The sequence below is a fragment of the Physeter macrocephalus genome, chromosome 12 (genome assembly GCF_002837175.3).
Source record: "Physeter macrocephalus isolate SW-GA chromosome 12, ASM283717v5, whole genome shotgun sequence".
NCBI lineage: Eukaryota > Metazoa > Chordata > Mammalia > Artiodactyla > Physeteridae > Physeter > Physeter macrocephalus.
The window spans coordinates 7848069-7862575 of NC_041225.1; positions in this window are offsets into that span (position 1 = coordinate 7848069).

The following is a 14507-nucleotide window of genomic DNA, read 5'->3' on the forward strand; positions in this document are numbered from 1 at the left end:
CTAGGCAAGAAAAATGGACATTAGGTTAAAAAACTAAGGACATCTAAATAAAATATGGACATTAGTTAATAACACTCTGTCGTTATTGGTTCATTAATCGTGACAAATGTACCATACTAATATAAGATGCTACTATGGGAAGTTTCTGCATTACCCTTCCAACTTTCAGTAAATCTAAAACCCTTACGAAATAAAAAAGTTTAAGGAGAGATAACAGAATACAGAAAAATCTTTATACCCACTTTATGAAGGTAATATTGAGATCAGCTTTACTTGTAAAAAAGAATATGAAATTATGAAATTACTTAATCTCTATACATCTTTTGAGTGGCACTGGAAATTTCTACTAATTAGAAATATTTCACGAGGTCCACTGTGCCAAAGACTTTCTCTGGGTTTTATCATTCTTTGGCTTAACTAATACTTCTGATTAACTTCATGTGGATGATTTCCCAATCCATGTTTCTCCAGCCCTGCCTTCTCACATAATATCGAAAATCATATTTCTTTCTCCTGCAAATGCCTTTATAGATTTATTTATTTTATATTTGTACAGCAGTAATATGTTAGGAATTGTATAAATCACTATGCCTCACTATCTTATCCAAAATAAATTTGTTGTTCTTTGTCTTTTCTCCCAGAAAAATTCTGGGTCTCTCAAAATTTCCCCAATTTTTCAACTTCAGAGTTAAATTATAGCTATTATTTTTCAAATCTTATAGCCTAGAGAAGTAACAAATCTTATTGACTTTCCCATAAAATATTTGTATATTTATCATTCATATGGATATCCTCCTCAACATCTTATGTGAGTTCTACAGCTACTGACATTTTCTTTAATAATATCTATGACCCCAGTTGTCTCTACCTTTAGTACAATCTCAACTTTCATGATCACATTTGCTCCACAAACAGCCTGCAGTGACTCTTTATTTCCTGGTGAAACAGAGAAGAATTTTGGATCTTGACATTTAAAGTCTTTCATATTCTAACCCAGACTCTCAATCTTACTTCTTATTTTCCACAACAAAAATGTCTTGCACTCAAAGTTAGCATATTTTCAAATAAACCTGTTTGTTTGCATTCCTGCTATTGTGGCTTTTTGCCTTTTTAAAAATTTCACAGCAAATCCTCCCTCATAATAATGGTTCTTTTCCTACCTCTGTGGTTTCTTCACTGGCTATTTTTCATCAAAACTCTAAATATTTTCTACCACAAATAATTTAGCCAAATTAGGTTATACCTTGTTTTAGATGTTACTCAAAGTTGAATATAATCTTCTCAAAAACAGCTGTTGTTTTAAATGATTTTTTCAAATATCTGCCACCCTCCAAGGAGTTCTTTATGAAAATTTTAATGCCTCAGAGAGACATAAATAATTGTGACTAAGTTAACATGGATTTATACTCTAAGAGAGACTATATTTTTATTTTTTTCTGGAGTAGTTAATAGATTCCAGAGGGAATGGGAAATTAAATTGGGAAGAAAAATTCCAAAAATTAGGGAAATCAAGGGATAGGCATTGGAAGTTCAGAATGAGAGATGAAAACAACGAAGTCACTAATTTGACAGCTCAAAACACACAGAAGAAAAGTAGGGAAACTGTAGTTGAGAAGTTAATGTGCACTATTCTAGTGTGTTCTCCTGTGAAAATATGAAATGCTCAGCTTTAGATCCTGTTCATACATTAAAGGAGAAAATACATTGACTCCAATCCTTGCAGGACTCCTTTCTAGATGAGTTTCCTTTGTCATCAAATTTTCAGGTTTTTTAACTATCCAAGAGAGGGAAAAAAACAGGTATCTTATCTCTGAAGGATCCAATTGGGATTGCTAAGTTTATTTACCCTGTACTTGAAATACTTCAAAGATATGTCTACATAGAATAGATAAGCTACTCTTGACTGGGACCTTAACTTTTCAGATGATGCTTATATAGTTTTTTCTTAGGTACAAATGATACATCTATGCTCAGAGCTCTCTGAAAAAAAACACATAGGAATATTATCAGAGAGTAAATAAAATGTAAAAAAAAATATTTTGAAGAAAAATTCTGCTGTTGTCTAGCATTTGCCTTTGATACCCAACACATATGACCTAAAGGCATTTTCTTATATCAAAATGCAACTTTAGACTCAGTAAATTTTGCTATAAATATAGCTGAATTTAATGAGACATTAGGAAGATCTAAAGTCCATGAGGGTTGAGGATGTCATCAAGAAAACAGGCAAGGATAATAGTAAAATACCAAGCACAAATTACTTACACTAAGCTCTTTTCTCTCAATAAAAACAGTAGGTTGTGATGTTATTATTAGAAGCTGATCTATGAAGAAATATTTCCATGGATTAGTATAGTTTTAAAAGGTTTCCATTTAAAGTCTAGTTAATCATTTTTATACTGATACCATAGTTAACGTTTATTATCCTCTGGAAATAGTATTTTACAAGTATTTAGGACTAAATAGGATGAGTGACCCTGTGGTGGCAGAATCAACCAGTCAGTAATTCTAGGTAGTCAGAAGGTGAACAAGGACACCAGGTATTTGGGAAGTAGTTAAGAACATACTTGAAGGAAACAGAGTGAGAGATAAAGTATGGGGAAGAAAAGATAGATATGGCTGACTTACTTAGGTCTTGGCAAATTGGTAAGAACTAACTAAACAGATATAACCAAACAGAACTGTAGGAATTTAAGGATCAATCTGGTAAACTATTATGAAAGAATGAACAATAAAGGAATATTTTTGGTCATTGATACTAAAGTCCAAAGTCAAATATCCATAGTATTCTCATTTGAAAATCTCCCATTTGGAGATGTATAATAGGGTCCACAACAAAGAGAATTTCAATGTAAGTAAATTAATTTGTTCTTTTGAATGAAATCCAACATTAAATTTAGCCATTCAGAAGCCACACTCACCATCATGATCCTAAGTACACATATCGATGTACCTTTCAAGGCATGGATTTTTTTTCAAGAATTTCAAGCAAACAGAAAAAATCAAATGGAAAATATTATCTTCATTATGTTTAATATTTTCTGTTTGCTCCCTATATTTTCTGAGAGGATACTGTGTATGGACCACATCAACAGTTGACTTATCTGTCTTGCTATTCTGTATTGACCAGTGGGAGGCACTGGCAGGAAATATGGAAGTGGGAAGGGAGTGAGGAAGGGTTATTTATTTGCCTGAATTTCCCTGATAACTTCCATTTATTGTTGCTATACCTAAAAAAGACCACAAAATTTCTCCTTATAAAAGCTATCTTCATTGTTTTCTCCCTTTCCTTATCCTTCTAGGCCTAGTGTTAGTAATAGCTCCTTGCTGCTTCTAGTCTTGGGGTAATGCAATATCCTTTTGTTGTTGTTTTCCTAAATCCTGCCCACAAGTTTGTAAATAATCCTTTTATTAGACTCTCCTCATTTACCTAAATTGAATGTGATGTATCTTTCCCATTGGGACCCTAAGTGATACAAGTATAAAGCACAAAATCAAAAAGAATCTTATGTTAAATGCAATAATCCCATGTATTTATTAAGAAAAATATTGTTATTTAAGTAAAATTATAGTTATTATAATATCAAAAATTCAGATTTATAGAATTAGTACTTGAAAGTTATTGTAACTCTATGTCAGTATGAATTTAGTGATGAAAATGTCAAGTCAGATCAACAGTTAAGAACCTTAGTCACTAGGAATCACACCATCAAATATCTCCAATTTGGCTGAGAGAAACAATTTCAGCATAGTCTTCACTACCACCCACCCATCCCCCTCACCCCAGGTGACATTAGAGGGAAATTAGAGAAGAAAGAGGAATAATCAGATTTGGCAAGAGCAGTGTTCATAAAGAAAAGTCAGTTTCTTCCCTTCTCCAAAACAGAGACACAAAGGCTTCAGATGTAATGCATAAATATATAATTCACTAACCATACAATTTTCTGATGTCCCTCTATTCTACCAAGACAAATTGGGAAAGATATTTGTGAAGAAATGGTATTGAGGCAGGAGACATATGGACCCCCAGGGCAAATGGTTTGAGTTCGTTCCTTGTGAACTGATATTCCAAGACAGGAATAACAGGACAATTGAGAGAGGAGGCTGGGCCCTGCCCAGATAGAAGAAAAGACACCATATATTCTTCATTTTCTAAGTCAGGAGACCTCCCCGACTACACATGTGCAGAAGGGCTCCTTGGAGGTCAAAAGGGGAGTGATGGTAACTGATGCCAACTGACGCTCACTTACCCATGGGTCTCTTCTCTGGAATCCGTCTTGGCTAAGAGTTGTGCGTGCATACATGGGAAAATCCTGAGCTATACCAAATACGGACTTTGAATGAGGCAAATCAAAATGATTGGCGAGGGTCTTCCCTGGTGGCGCCATGGGAAAATCCTGAGCTATACCAAATACGGACTTTGAATGAGGCAAATCAAAATGATTGGCGAGGGTCTTCCCTGGTGGCACAGTGGTTGAGAGTCCGCCTACCGATGCAGGGGACACGGGTTCGTGCCCCGGTCCGGGAAGATCCCACATGTCACGGAGCGGCCGGGCCCGTGAGCCATGGCCCCTGAGCCTGCGCGTCTGGAGCCTATGCTCCGCAATGGGAGAGGCCACAACAGTGAGAGGCTAAAGGAAACCTGGAAGAAATGCCCCATAAAAGTGATTCAAACTGCCGTGAGGGCGTGGCTCTGTTTCTGAGCCCTCCTGTGAGTTTATCCATGCATACTCTTATTAATAAATACTTTAGTTGTTTCACTACTTCCCATTTTTGTGGGAATGCTTTCTCTGCAAAGCCATAGGGCCAGGGCCTTGTCACTGACCACTGGTCTATTGGCTAGGATTCAGTGTTCTCACCGTCGAGACCCAACCTCAATCACTGGCCAGGAACAGAAACCCTGCTTGAAGCCTCTGCAGGCCGAGGCCCCCTGAGATCAGTATGATTGAGAAGAGTCAAAGTGAGAGGGAACGGTGATAATTCATCTTGGTTTCAAGGTTCATGAGACATACAGAATTAAGGTCTTATTGGTGCAAATACAGAACACAATTGCAGAGACCCACAGAGATATATGACTTAGAGGGCCCATGCTCTTTACCCAGTTGGAGTACTATAAACAAAAGTGATTAAAAAGGCTAAAAATTATGAATTGAGATGCTTTTAAGAAGATTGTTATCATCCAGCAAGAAGTTGGTAATATATGTTAGAATACACAAAACACAGACTGTGAAACTCTATTCACATTGTGGAAAGTATTGATACTTATGAGCAGGGAGTATAATATAAGAATCACCCTATTGTGTTAGCTAAGAATGCTATTTATTATAAATCAGTGCTATATTATGAAGTTCCAGTCAAAGGAAATATATATACCCCATAACTGTTTATTAATACCAAGGACCAATATTCTATGGTTATAATCTTATGGAATATTCATACAGACTTCAAGCATATACATGACGCAGAGTTCAAGAGTAAGTTTGATATCGATATAAACACACTTAAAATGAAAATGCAATATTTTATGTAAACAAAGCCAGAAAAAGTCTCATGCAACATTTTTAATTGAATGCTATTCTATGATTCATTATTCTAATCATTCTTCAATTCTACCTAGAATTTCCATCTATAACATTGCTTTCCTATATTTACTTAAAATATTCAATTTATGAGTAAGTGGTTGTTTCATAAACTGTTGAAATCCAATATCAGTAGATTTCACTGATAAAAATCTTGTTTTTAAGGAAATGAAGTCTGGTACTATGAAATGACCACATAATTATCCTAAAATTTGGCTGTCTGTAACCACATGGTACACTTGTTTGTGATAGCAGGTCATTATATATAAGAAGATGTATGGCTTATACAATGAACATTTATTTACTGCATTTCTAGAGTCTACAAGTCGAAGATCAGGATGACAGCAGTGGTTTCTGGTGAGAGCCCTCTCCCTGACTTGTAAACCACCCCCTTCTAGCTGTGTGCTCACATGCTTTTCCTTTCTTATAAGGGCATTAATCCCATGGTTAGGGCACCACCCATATAACCTCATCTAACCCTAATTACCTCCCAAAGGTCCCATATCAAAATGCTTCACATTCGAGGTTAGGACTTGAACATATAAATTTAAGGGAGACACAAACATTTCATTCATAATAATATGACATGATTTTAATTCATACATTTTGTTAAAATTTATGGTTTAAAATGCAATTGTCATTGTATTTAGAAATCCAAAATAACACAGTTGGTTTGTCAGTGTGCCTCTAAAAATGTCATGCTTACAATTTAAATATGTTTCCAGGGTTTAAAACTTTTCTGAGATCAATTAAATTATTCTGACAATATGAGCATCATGCTGCATAGTTTTTATAATGTTTACATATTTCCTTTGGTTTACTTTAAATTGTGGCCAAAATGAAATTCCCCAGATGTTGTTCAGCTGCTGCCAAATTAGTTTAGTTTTGGTTTTTGAAGTCAAGTAATTTGAGAAGAAGAACAGCAAAGACCAGAAGAGCTACTTCTTTCTATTTATTCTTTAAATGATCCTGGCTTGCTCATGTAAATTTGCATTCAGAATTCAATTAAAACCATGGCAGATGTCTGCCCTATGCCTCTGGAATTTTTCTCCGCCACCTCCTGCTTACCCTCTCTGTCCCATTTTTAAAATTCACTTGCTCACTGACTTAAGTAAAATAGATTTTCCCCCAAACTTGTCTTGAATTCTTAATGAGTCATAATACTCCTGTGACTAATCCATGAAGGTTTGACTTTCAGTCTTCTTAATAGATTACTTTATTTAAATAATATAGATTTGATCCCCCCAAAACCAGCAGAACCAGATAATTTCATTCCACTTGATTTCGATAATTTCAAGTCTCTTGAGAACGAAAGAAGATATTATGGATAGTCACTAGAGGGCAATAGCATAAACTGGAACTGTCTGTCATAAACCAGCTGGTGTGGTCATACTTCAAAAGCCCAATTCTCACTTGATGATGTAAACAAATGAAAGGTTATTCTAGATTTTCCACTATAAAAATACATCTTTATAATAAAAAATCATAATAATAATACTCATTTCTGTGATGACAGTAAAATATTCTGGTTCCTAATAACGTGTTGACTTTAATATGAAATTGATTATTTGATCCTTACTAATATTTACTTTCATATTTTATTTTTGAGAAAATTCACCTTCTGAAAAGGTTAGCTCAATTCTGCCTATAATTTTTATCACATCAAGATAATCATTGTTTAGAAAAATATTTAAAACTAAATAAAGCTTATTCTCAATCCATAAAGTCTGATTAGAGAGCATTCATTTTATTCACGTAAACTGGAATTTGATAGTATATGTGTTTAATATAAGCTTTGGTGTATCAAGATTTCTTTACTTCTCAATTTTATTACCATTAGATGTTCCTCTTCCCCATTTTTCGTTTTGCTAATGATTTATATAAGTATTCTTCTATGGTCAAACAATTGAGAAACCCAGTATTTTAGTACTGGGTTTAGTATAATATCACTCCTATAATGTTGCAAGAAGAAATATAATCAACAAAACTACATGATAAATAAGACATCAACTTCATTTTTTAGATGGTCACAGCTAATTACCACCCTTTTCACTAACATCTATTTCTCACCCAGTTTAGAGTCAACTTCTTCTGTAGACAATAGAAAATAGTACATAGTTCCTTTAATATAGATAAGGGATCCACAAAAATTATATGAAGTGAAGTAGCAGTAGCATTACCTGGGCAGAAGGGCCAACGTCTCTGCTCTTAGAACCTAGGAGAGCATCTGGTTCTCAGTGAAAATACATGATGAAAATGAGGCTTCTGTCAAGAGTCTTAATCTTCCCATTTTTAGGGGTGGTATCTTCATGTCTTTTTCACGTTTTTAAGTATAAGATATAGCGACAGAAAACTTATAAGGTAAACACATTTTAAGAGATTCTTGACAGAATTAGACTGAAATCAAATCACTACAGACGTAAATGTACGACTTAATTCTGAATAATGAAATATTAGATAAGCTTTGTGTTTTAGAGCAAAATCCTAAGAATCATCTAAATCCACATGCCTTCTTTTATTATTTAAGAAGTTTATTTAAATCATTTTTTATTTAGCTAAAAAGAGAACTGAGAAGATATATTTCTTTGCCCTATTATTAAGATATATATATATATCTCAATTCCTTTGTGAACTCTTCAATTTCAATCCAAATAATCCAAAAGCATAAAAATCAAAGTAAAATAAAGCACAAAAAAACTCCCACAACTACAATTAAACTCTCATTATACCTGTCAAAAATAAAAAGGCACAGTTTAGAAGAAGTCAGAAGGGAAAAAATAAAATGAACTCTGAATGTGTGTAACTAATTACCTCCCTTATAGACCAGACTAACATTTCTGCTAATTAATTCACTTAGAATTCAGAATCAACTAAGCCATTTGTTAATAACTAAGGGTCCTTTTAAAGTGAATAAATGCTAAAGCTCTACAGAGCTGTCTGTTCTACTGCCCCTAGCATCAACATTATGTTGTAATAATCACTGAGGAGTCAATGAATGCTCATCGCAAATAGTCTCCTCTTACCAAATGATGCATAACAGAGGCATGCAAAAGATGTACGAAAATTTAAGCTAAGCTCTTTAATTTTTAGCATGGAGGGGGAGACAGAGGAGATAAATTTGATATCCTGTATAGATCACCCATTTTTTCTGAAATAATTGAGCATAAAGACCCAATGAAGCCTGATGCCAACAGTATGTATTTAGAGAGACAGTATGTTAGAGCAGACATCTTCAGTGCACTATGTCTAGAACAGTGCTATACAAATACAAATAAATTAAAAAATGAGCCACACATGTAAGCCATGTTTTTAATTTTAAATTTTGTAGTAGACACATTAAAAAGTAAAAAGAAGCACATATTTTATCCAACCCAATATATCCCAAATAATATAATTTCAGTAAAAAATTAATTTTATTCATGGAATATTTTGCATTTTTTCCATGTTAAGTCTTTAAAATTTGGTGTGTGGTTCAACAGCACTTATGAATAGACACATTTCAATTGTAGATAGCCACATATAACTAGTGACTATTGTCCTGAATTACTCAAGTCTAGAACTAGCTTTGTTTGGCTTGGGGCCTGTGACAGTATATCTAAGCCCAGCTGCATAAAAAAAAAAAGAGTAATGAGTGAGCAAAAGAGCTGTTTTTCAAGTTATACAGGTACATAGTCCCTAGTTCTTTAGTAAAATGGAAGGGTGATAGTGGAAAAGAATTACGAGAACAAATAATTGATCAATTTATCACTAACTCTGACAGCTTTAGAGGGAAAAAATGAGATGATGGTGGTGGTCGTGGTAGTGGGGAGACATGGTAGGGTATCTACTCATGCAAAGATGGAATCTGGTTATTCAATTTTTACAATAAGAAAGGTGAAAGAAGCCATAACCTTGTGTGACTTTTTATCTGGCATGACCTACAGCAACCTATATTGAATTCTGGCTCCTCTCTTCTGGGCCAGTCCTATTTAGGAGACACTCATATTTCTACACATCACGCAAGTAGGGACAATGACTTCCTTTTTTTAAGTCTCTATTTTTAAGTATGTTTGTATAGCAAATTGCAGGGTTGCTTGTGCCCTTGGAAGACAAAAATTGTGTCTGTTGCTGGATTTGGGACAGGCAAGATTATTGCCCATTATAAAAGATATAGGTATCCTGAACTCAGGATTCTTTTCCTGTAACACAACTCTATGTATGTACAGGCATCATTTGGCGTCCTTTGTATGTTCTTGTGCAATTTGGGACAAGGTGAATGAATGCAATCATGAAGCTTCTTCTGGTTGTTCTGTATTAAAGGCTTGTGTTTTCTGCCAGCATTCATGAAATTGTGTTCAGTTAACTTGCTAGCTTACAAACATAGCATAATTTCAGACCCTTCATATTCATTAACACCATTGACTATTTTCTTCACCAAAATTTTCCATTATGAACACAGCAAGAATGTTGAGCAATGAGTTTTATATGTGCAAAATGTTTAAGTGCTTAATTCACATGACAGGCAATCAGTCAGTAAAATTTTCATTTAGATTCTTCTATATTCTTAGCAATTTTTAATCTCTATAGTTAAATAAAAATATATGACTGTAAAATATGGTACAAAATGGCATGGTATACAATAAAATATAGCAGTCATAGTATGTCCTCTCAAGATGACAATCTAATTGCAAAATTAATATACGTATTTACAACCAAAACAGCAAATTAATAGTAAATGCATATGAATACTAGAGCAAATTAGAAGACAAATTAACACTTCAAATTCAGTAAATGCAGAAAAAAAAGCTTTTATTCAGACTTAAGATTTGACAAGATTCTTAAGGGGAAATTATAGGAAAGTGTAAAGAAGAGGTTAGGGCTACATACCCAAGAGAAAGTATGGAAGAAATCTTGAAAGTGAGAATTATTATACACAGTTCTGGGTGGAAAACAATTGATATTGAGGAGAAGGAGCAGGTGGAGATGAAACAAATTCACAGATTACAAATGACCTTTAATCTTAGTCTAAGGAGTTTTCTTCTCTTCATTCCGTCGTTAGTAAGGAGTGATCGGAACTTTTAAAAATTATGAGTAAATGTAGTTTTAGGAAATTGAATCTCATATATTACATAATAAAGCAGTGTGATTTTTTTTAATATCCTAGAAAGTACTTGGTAAACTTGAGGTTAACATATATCACATTTTTATAATATTAATTTTAATAGATATATGGATAGTTTTCTGAATTATATTCACACAATAAAAACCACCATTTTGCTCTATTGATTTACCATTGACAATATATTTTTAAAACTCATTAATACACTCATAAAAATAACAAAACATGAAAGCAAAATTATAGGTTTCAGAGGAGAGTGCTTTTGGCTCAATGTAGTGTGTGGCTAAATCCTTGGCTAGTAAATTCATTTATGAATTGTAAGGAGATGTTTTTATTTTCTCATAATATTCAATGTATCAGTTCAGGAGATGAAGGAATAAGGAGTAAAAATAGTTCTAAAAAATAAAAGGTAAATTAAAGAACATGTGGATTAACTATAGCTCTGTTTCCTTTTGTAAACTGGAATGGGCTGTTCTAGAAAAATATTATTTCTTTGCCTTTAAATCTCAAAATGGTGTTTAAAGATTATGATTAAATTTCATTTATGGGAGAGGAGATAGAGGGTTTTCAGGCCAATGTCACTTCATAAGCAGAATGTTTGATGATACTTAAAGGGTAGACCTGTAGGTAATGACCTTTTTCATATGTCCATTTCACAGAGTCTGAACATCTAAGGTTTATACTTCATAGGCTTAGGTGAAGGAACATTTTGTCTCACGCTATCTCTGTGAATAATAATTTCATTTAAAACATAGAAAGTATACCATATTTGATTAACTTTAACATAAAATACATTTAATAACATAAGTACACAAAAAAACAGATAAAAAAGATGAGTGTAGATTCAAATTAGAAATAAATTATATTTTAATTTTTTCAACCAGGAGCAAAAAAATAAGCCATGCTGTATTTTGATCTCTGTAACACAGTAGCTAATTATTATTGGACTAAAAACAACAATTAGGATATTTTGCATTTTTTGCATACCTACGTACCTCTATGATAATTGTCAGTGAATTAATTAAATGGTTCACTAGGTAATGGTTCACTAAGTATTGGAATTCAGCACTGCAATACCACAGAGAACAATTCTTGCTAATTGAAATGTGATGCATTAACTGCTTGGTAAAACAAAGATGTTCTTTGTTTTCCTATGATAAATGTGTACTGGTGAATATACTTAAATATTATGCTTATTTCACATTAGGATCATCAAAGAATTAACACTGGACTATTTTAAATTCTTTCTACCCTGGTAGGTGAATTAAGTATATAATTACAAATGTGTGTTTGATATAGAAATATAGTATATATAATATAAATAATTAAATATAATGCATATGTCTGTATCTACTCATAACTATATATAAATATATACATATATTTACATAAGTGTGTACATGTATTTACTCACATAGATATATATTTATGGACTTGGATAAGGATGAAAACAAGTGCACAAGAACATATAGGAAATAAAACAGATGATCTCATTTCCACTGTAGTGGCAATTTCACCGCCCAGAGACCTCAACCAGCTGACTCATGCTCTGGGTCCTACACCTTAGGGGGTCTCCCCTGTGGAATGCCTTTTGTAAAATGTTCTAAGTACCACCCTGGACTTATCTGCTTAGTAGAGATAGACCCTGAATAACGAGGTGTAGATTTGGTCTCCAGAAGGACCTTTTCCAATACTGTCTGTACCCTTCTCGAGTGGCTGGGACCAGTATGGAACAGTGGTGCCATTTGTGTAGGGTAATCTGAGAAGAATTGGACCCATATGATACTACTCTTCTGTTTCGCTATTCAGAGCACTCCACAACACTAGATTCCATGTCTGTGGTAAACTAGATGCCTCAGGGAACATTGAATTCATGCCTATGTGGTCTTCCAGGAGGGTGGCTGCGTGAGCTGATCACACCCACTGGCCAGCCTGGTATTTCTTTCCCAGGATCAGAGGGCTGCCAGAATGCTGCAAGGATGCTGATTTTGCTTGACTCTTTAATAAGAAGCTGGACAGGAATTAAATCCAACCATGTGTCCATGGGCTATACATATAGCCACTTCTGGTCACCTATGTTCTCCCTGAGGCAAGACCTGGATTTCTTCAGTGGTCAGCTGTACAGAGCAGAGTAATCATTTCACAGTGACCATATTTATTAGAGAGAGCAATGTGATAGCAAGGTAAAGTTTTTAGGACTTCCTCAGAATTTTATGGTGACAATGTATTGGTTTAGGACTAGAGAGGGCAAAGAGAGGCCAATTTCTAAAATGAAACCCATTCTATAAGGACCATAGAAATTAAATATTAGTGTCAACTTAGTTTCTGGTTCTAGGTTAATATGGGCAGAGATATATGACATAAATATATGTCAAGGCAAAGTGCAAGAAAGAGGTCTAAGAAGCAAAGGAAGGGTGGCTGGTCATGGGGTGATCTTGTTTAATGTATAACCATGTACAGGTTGGTGAAGTTTAGAAAGAAAATCATAATATTTAAATGTTAAATTCTTCTTCTAAGAAGAACTTAGTTTAGTATCCCTGTTTCTGATTAATCTATTATTAAAATCTGTCAACCCCTTAAGGATTTAGTGAACATTTATTTCCCCTTATATGTGTTTTTGGGAGAGACACTTGAAATGGCAGCTAGAAAAATGTACCTTTCCATTTGCATCAAAATCAAATTTTATTAGAAAACACAGATTAAAGAATTTCCCATTCCATCTCTGTGTACTTCTTATAAAGCTTGATCAGTGGATCTTGGTGAAATAAAGAGGAGCAGTACTCTTCCAATTTCTCTAATTCTCTTTTGTTAGGTTATTTTTTTTAAACCAAAACAAAAGTTTTATTTGAAAGCTATATATGAATCATTAAAATCTTGGAATGGTAAGGCAGGTGATATACAGACAAAACAGTAACTTTCTTTCTTCAGATTCTTCCTGAGTCTTCCAAAAAACAATCATCTGATTTCTGTAGGGTGTCTTCTGGAGTGATAGTTCTTCCACCAACACATATGTGATTGACAAATCATCTCTGCCCACTCCTCCACTCAGGCCCTTATTTCCAGGGCAGCACCTAGGGAGCAGGAAGCAGAGATAACACTTATAACTGAATTCCTGATATGTTCATTTACAGTGCTGGGTGATTGGACTGCCTCTTACTGAGCTGGAATTTGAAGGAGCAGTTATAGAATTGCAGTTGTGAACAGAGATGGAAAACAGTGCCTTCAATGACCTAATTCATTTTCCAATGAGGAGCTTAAGAAAATACCCAACATTTCTACTCTGGCTTCCAATCCCATGACTGGTTGATATAATAGGGTCACTGCCTTGTTTAGATTGGTTTTCTGGAATGGATTTTCTTGCTAAGAATTCAACAGGCTGCAATCTGTCTCCTCTGATTTTACTCAGCCAAAGAGAAGAAAATGAAGAAAGTATATTTAAACAAATGGGAAAATAAAAGATACAGCTCTTTGAGACTGAATATAGATTCTGTGACCTCACAGAGCTCAGTAGCAAATGACATAATTTAGCATAAAGGAACTTTTTTTTAGAAAAAAGCATAATTTCCCACAAATGTGTAAATATATGTACACCAACATATATCTTTATAGAGAAATTTATTATACAGTTCTCATTTTACATTAAACTTTCTCCACTGGCAAAGGACATCACTACATTCTCTCTCTCTCTCTCTCTCTCTCTCTCTCTCTCTCTCTCTCTCTCTCTCTCACACACACACACACACAAACACTCAACACAGCGGTGTTTTAGTTCTCACTGCTACTTTTAAAGCTTAAAAAGTGGGAATATACAAGTGGAAAATGAAATACAT